The sequence below is a fragment of the Gavialis gangeticus genome, unplaced genomic scaffold (assembly GCF_001723915.1).
Source record: "Gavialis gangeticus isolate Ggan-Ray unplaced genomic scaffold, GavGan_comp1, whole genome shotgun sequence".
NCBI lineage: Eukaryota > Metazoa > Chordata > Crocodylia > Gavialidae > Gavialis > Gavialis gangeticus.
In genome coordinates, this window is record NW_017729030.1 from 57,056,462 (window position 1) to 57,063,222 (window position 6,761).

Below are 6,761 nucleotides of genomic sequence, written 5' to 3' on the forward strand. Positions count from 1 at the left end.
AGGGGCATGCTTTTGGGGGATGGAGACTCCCCTTTCTGTTAAGTTGTTCCAAAATTTCACTACGAATGTCAAGAATTTGCCCTGGAATTGCTCTAGCATCTACATTATTGCTTTTGTGTGTATATTTTGTGTATTTGACTTGTGTGCTGCCCTTCCCAAAAAGGCTCAGTGTGGCTTAAAAACAAAATATAAAAACACAGTACAATGTTAAAGTAAAATAATAAAACTAAAATAATTCCCAAACAGTCCCCCCAAACTTAACCTGACTTGCTAAAAACCTGCCCAAATCAGAAATTCTTACAATTCTTCTGAAACATGTTTAAGCTCAGGCTCTGAGGGTCCTCAGGTGTTCCAAAGCTGAGAAGTGATCAGTAGTGTAACTAAGGCAGAGTGAGCAGAGCAGCTGCCTTGGGTGCCAACTTAGGGGTGGTAGAAAAATGTTAGCTGTTGCTCTCTCTGCACAATTGCACTGATGGAACAGCAGCAACTGGAGGTTGCTTTGTTATGCCTCTGGGTGTGATACCCTAGAATGGACTCCCATGTATGTTTTCTGGACAAACTTGGAGCACAGATGAAACTTGCAGGCTGATTCTCAGGGAAAGCTTTTGTAAGAATGCTAGATACTGCTCTTATCCTGCCTAACCCCCAACCAGTCATAACTCCAGCTTTCACTGGACTTTTGAGCTCCTCAAGAATGGGGGAAGGTAGCGAGGGAGGTTCTTGGCCAGAATGGGGCAAAGTTGTAAAGGATCTCCCTTCCTTTGTAGCTGGTTCAACCTTTCTTTAATATCTAGTACAGTTCTCTATGGACTGAAGGATAAGAATCAGATCCCCTGTAGTAGTGTTTACAATATGCATAATAAACACAAGCATGCGTGAATGAGAAGAACTTAAAAACAAGCCTTAGTTGTGGAACAGTAAGCAAGTTTTTGCAGTCCTTGGCTAAGAACAGACAATCAAAAAGCCCAACGCTGAATCGATTCAATCTTTGACGATTAATCTAAGATGTGTAGACTGAACAGCCAAGCAAGTAAACAGACATTCACTTTTGAGTCTGGATATGCAGCCATATGCCTGCAGTGACTCAGCCCAGAAGCCAGGGGGTGCTAGACCATGCCTCTGCTCAGTTGGAGCGGACAGATTGGGCCAAGGCTAGCTCACCTACCCTGAGGGCAGGGGGAGGATTGCAGGGAAGGAGCAAAGCAACCTGGGAGGCTGGGGGAATATGAGGTAACTTGAATTGGGAGGCGGTCTGGGACAAAAGTGCAATAAATAGATTTAACCTAATTCAGTTAAGTCTGATACTACATCCATCCAGGCTTATCTTTAACTGGTTTCAGCCATTTTGAAAGTATTTTATGTACTCTGAACTTCTGTTGTGTTACAGATTTGAATTGGTTCCTGATCACTTACACCAGTCTTCATGTCTTCTTGTACTGCAAGTGCACACTTAAATACAGTCAGTTTCTTACCAAGTGTGAGACTGAAATTGGCATCACCTCCCTAGATACAATGAGTGCGTGTGCTCTATTTTTACAATGGGTGCTAGCAATGTATCTTCCTTGCACTGGTATATTTGTTCCCAAAACACCAGTTATTTTGATGTTTGTTGGATTCACTATTGGTCTTAATTTGAATCTTCTGTGCTCATGCTTGGGGGAAAAAAATGTTACCCTGAGCTCCAGTATCCAATTTAAATGACACGGTTATTCCTTGAACTTCCACTGACAAAATCCACTTCCTTTCACTGATTTTGCTTGATTCAACCATACTGATATAACATTTTTCTGGTATGGTGTCAGACAAATGTGCTTGAGGTTTTTTGTGTTTGGGAACTGCACCATCTGGCAAAGTGACTCATTTTGTTACAGGTATGACACACCTTTCCAAAGTAACACAACATGTGGAGCCATGTTGCTTTCTTCACTTGGTACATATTTCCCTGTGAGTTCTCCCTCCCTTAAAGGCCTCCTTACTAATGGAAAATCCTACTCAGTGGGCACATCTACACAGGCACATTTAGTGCATAGTAATTTAGATTACTGAGCAGTAACTCTAAAATACTGTTTAGTAAGGGTGTGCATCTACATATGCATGCCCTTACTGTACAGTAACTATGGCGACTTACACTGGCTTGTGCATAAATTTGATACCTTTGTCATGCAGGTATCAAATTTATGCCTGATTAAAGAGTCTACATGAATGTGCAGTAACTACTGTGCAGTAACACTACATGTGTGAACTGACTTGGGACTAACTTTAGTCCCAGAAAATACCAGGCCCAATGCAAACACTGGACAAAGAGATAATCCCTGCTATGTAAGATTTACAGTCATAATCCTGACCCTACAAAAATAGCCACAATCGCTAAACCCCCACAGTTACATTACAAAATATATGCAACAACTTGCAAACACTGTGGGTTTGATAAGCAGAAGTTGGTTCACTTCCTGGATCTTTCTGACTGCAATCACTTCTAAGGGTGGCGCTGTTGCCTACAGGGTATGCTTGATTCAAATGAACAAATACATGATGCATTGTCAGAAATAATGATATTGTAGCCTTTCTTACAGTCTTCTGTTAGAGCTCTTCTGTTTGGTTATAATTTGGTCCTCAGAGAATAAAGTGTGGGGAATTAGAGGGCAGGTACACAGCAACTCTGGCAAGCTTCAACCTTGATTAAGTCTGTTCAATTTATGTTGGTATAGTGAAAGTGGTGCCTGCAATACATTTATTATATTGTGCAATGTGTTTATGCAGGAGGCTTTGACTCAGCCAGGAAGACTTGCCTCCAGGCTAAAAGACAGAAAACATATTCTCAGCCTGAGATATATTAACATGGAAAATCAAATCCAAGACTTTTGGTTTCAGGCACTTTTTTCCCCTATTCAAGACAGATTCAATTAAAATAATTAGCAAGGGACTATTATAGTATCTAACCTAATAACTTTATTTAGAGCTTATATACTGCTTTTCATCCATTGATCCCAAAAAAGCAGTTTACAAAGGAAGCAAAGACCTGTACTACTTTGTGAAAATGGGGAAACTGAGGCACACAGATATGCAGTCAAGGATAACAGAACCACTGTCTCCAGAATCTCACCCTGTTAAGAGTCTGCATGGGCAGTTGGTGCATACAGGAGGGCATTGCTCATTTTTGCCTTTAATCACCTGTAAAGTACACCTGTTAAGTACTCCAGCATGCTATTAAGGCGTGAACCAAAGCTCAATGAAGTCAGAGGGCACCAGACCAATGACTTCCAATGGGCTATGGATGAGATCCTTCATATTCCCATGAGATTGTTTAATGGTCTGAATATGACTCAATTCAAAAATACATGTCTAGTACTTAATTTCTTAAATCACTATGTTTTTAAATAGAAGTACACATCTTTTTGTTACCAGCAATAGCTCTTGGAAGCAGGACAAAGGAAAGTATAGTAATTGGGATTGTTGGATAGCAATCATCCTGCCTGAGGCAGAGAGCTGGACTAGATAATTTCCAAAGGTCCCTTCCAGCTCTCCTTTTCTATGATTTTATGATCTCTATGTACTCAAAGTAGTGGATTGAATTGTGAGCCACTAGGAGCCCTGGATCTTTGTCCTGTCCCCCCAGAAGCTTTCCAGGCTTGTGTGCAGCAGTTTACGGAACAACAGCCATTGGCTTTCTCTTGTAACAACAAAGGCTCTGCCCCTGCCCCTGACTGCACCACCAAAGCCCATCCATATATGGCAGGATTATGTCCAACATTTGCAATACTGAATACTTCCCAATGAAATACCAAATTCTGCTTTTCTCCTTTCCATTGGAAGTCTACCAAGTCAGAGTTATGATGAATTTCCATCTGTGTAATAAACAGCAGAAGTTGGCTTGCAGTGCAGTGCCTAGGAAGTGCATTTGTCAGATGCTCCTACCACAGCCTGTGGGAGAAGGTCCAACAGAAAGCATTGCTGGACAGGAATTCAGGAGTGCTACAGTAACACAGCACATGGCAGCAGATCAAGCAGTGTGCAACAGCAAACCAGACTGGGGCTAATTTATGACTATGGTATAATGACAAAAAAAAGGAAAAAAAAAAACAGATTATATAACAGCAGGCAGCACTGCAACTCAATACCAAAGTAATAAAAATCAATTGGATGATCAATTGGCTTTCCTGTCCACAAGGGCTTTAAAGCTTCTGCTGTCATGCTTTCTGCTATAATTAGCACTTGATGAACTTAAAATGTTTAATGACTGTGAAATTGCATTTCTACAGAGACAATGCACATCTGGAATAACAGCACGCAATTCAGCTGCCTACAGAGTCTCACACCATTGAGCACAGGACTTCAAATAGAGTTTTCACAGTGAAAATGAAGCTGGTTCTTTGACATGCTAATGTCTACTGTGGCTGTGCTCACATCCTGACTTGCTGGTGTAACAGACAAACTTCAAAGTACCTAGGGTATACTTTAAAATTACTGTAGCATTTCCTTATCTGGCAGGGGTGGGGGAATGGAATCTATGCTCATACAGGCAGAGAAAGAGCTGTGGACCATCCTTACCTCACTTTCACCTTCTTATTCTGAGCAAAAGCAGACTGAAGAAAGAAAAATAAAATAAAATCCCTGCCACCCAACCAACCCAGAAGCACCAGCTCCCAAAATCAAATGGATGTGCCATTTTGATGATGCAAATATCTGACTGTAAGAGCAGCTGCTTTGTATATATATTAGAAAAAGACAGCTCTTGGGTGGGGGGGAAGATGCATGAAGACTTAATCAACTCCATCTGACAAATGGCTTTTTCAGAGGCACAGGATGAAATTGGGAATAACTGGAAATGTATTTCTTTTCCTTGCCTCCTTCCCAGAAGCTATTCCTTTCATTAGTTCTGCTGTATCACTGGCAAAGAAATGAAATCTTTCCTCCTTAACTGGACTAGAGGGTCCATACCACAAAAGAGTGTATTCGAAGGAACAATGGTAAGGCAATGAATATAGATACACAAAAGCTTTCCCACCAAATAGTGGCTAAAACAAGGGACATGTTTATAATTTGTGCTGAACCCTTACACATGGAGAAGGACCACCTTAGCTCATATTTGTAGGAATGTGCTATTATTAGAGGCCACAAAAGATCTGGGACCCATTGTATTCAGCAGTGTTAAAGCATGTAAGAGCCAGGCTGTTCAAAACAACTTGCATATTAAATGGACCAACAGTACTGTTCACCTTGTTTTATAGGTTAAGAACAGAGACAAGAAGAGACTCACTTAGCCAGGGGAAGGGACTAACATATGTTCATCCTTCAGCATGGGTTCAGGTTAGAAACAAAGAGTTTTCCTTTTATTTATCTGAAAAAGGGAAAAGTGAATGAATGTTACTGATAGCTAGAAATATGTCAGTCTTCAGGAATAAAAGGGGAACCCTTTGTCAGAATGCTCTGTGTGCAGGATCAAGTTAATTTCTGGTGTGGGGAAACAGAACTGCTTCAGCACAGACTATTCATATGTGTGATTCTCGGCCGGTCATTTTATATATTTTTTTCCAGGTTTCTATCCTTAACACAAAACTGTCATCTGTGGTAGCTCCACTGACATCCACTGAACTATGACCATTGTCAATGGAAGCAGGAATGAGTACACACACATGAGCACCTGCCCCAGTCAGTTATACTGAATGTCACCAGAGTACAGGTGGTCCAGGGCAATGGGTTGTAGAGGGGTGGGAGCTAATTGCTCACAAAGCTGACCAGACCACCTTGCAGATCAAACAAATAGACTGCTTGTCCTTTTTCTTTTCTTTGAATCCTTAATCCCTGTTGGAAATTAAATGCAAAATACAAAACTTCGAAAACAAGCCAACAAAATATTCTGGCTTTACTGTGCTTCTGTGAAAAGGACACTTGTGGCCAGGAGACAGGCCTGAATGGTATCAAGGACATTCCATCAGTGAGTAATTGCAGACAAAGACTCAATTCAATCCCTTGCTCTGCCACAGGGTTCTGTTGCGTGACTTTGGGCCAATCACTTGGAGATAGATCCGATTGGACTGGGGTGCCAGTAGACACCTAGAGCAGGGAGTCATCTACAGTTAGCTAATAGGAGATGCTGAAAAGAGAGATGTTTGAACTCCTGCCCTGCTCTGGGTTTTAAGTACGAGAGTCAGAGATGCAGAGAGATGCTTCCACCTACACAGGATTCAGAGCCTGTAATTCACTCCTTTAGATTATGCAGAACTCATGCTTTCTTGTTAAAATCCATCACCCAAAATGGGAGGGAGAGGCGGTGGTGACCATGTTTTTATATACTAGTTTAGGGGTTAGAGTATTCATTCAGGGTGTGGGAGATTCATTCAGGTATGTAGGGTATAGACTTTCAGGGAGGTTAGCTGGAGTTAAAAATGGCTACCCAGTCTAACAATCTAACTAAATCAGGATGGGGGAGCTAATGAGGGGGTTTGGGGCATCGGGAGGGCAAGTGGGGCCTGGGGGGATTGGAGAAATTGGGGAGATAAGGGGTCCACAGGGAGGTCAGGGGGGAAAGACGAGGTCCGTGGGGAGGGTGCAGATGGGGAGAAGGGTGGTCCAGCAGCCTTCTGGGAAGCTCCTGGAATGCCCCCACCTGCTGGCCAGTGCAGGCAGACTCTGAGCCCCACCCTCCCCGTCCCAACAGACAAATGCCTGTTGGGTTCAATGGTGCTCTAACTCATGGCACTTTGTGTAAAGCGTCATAGCTGGAGCGCCTTCCCAACAGGCTGCCTAAACTTCTGTATGCA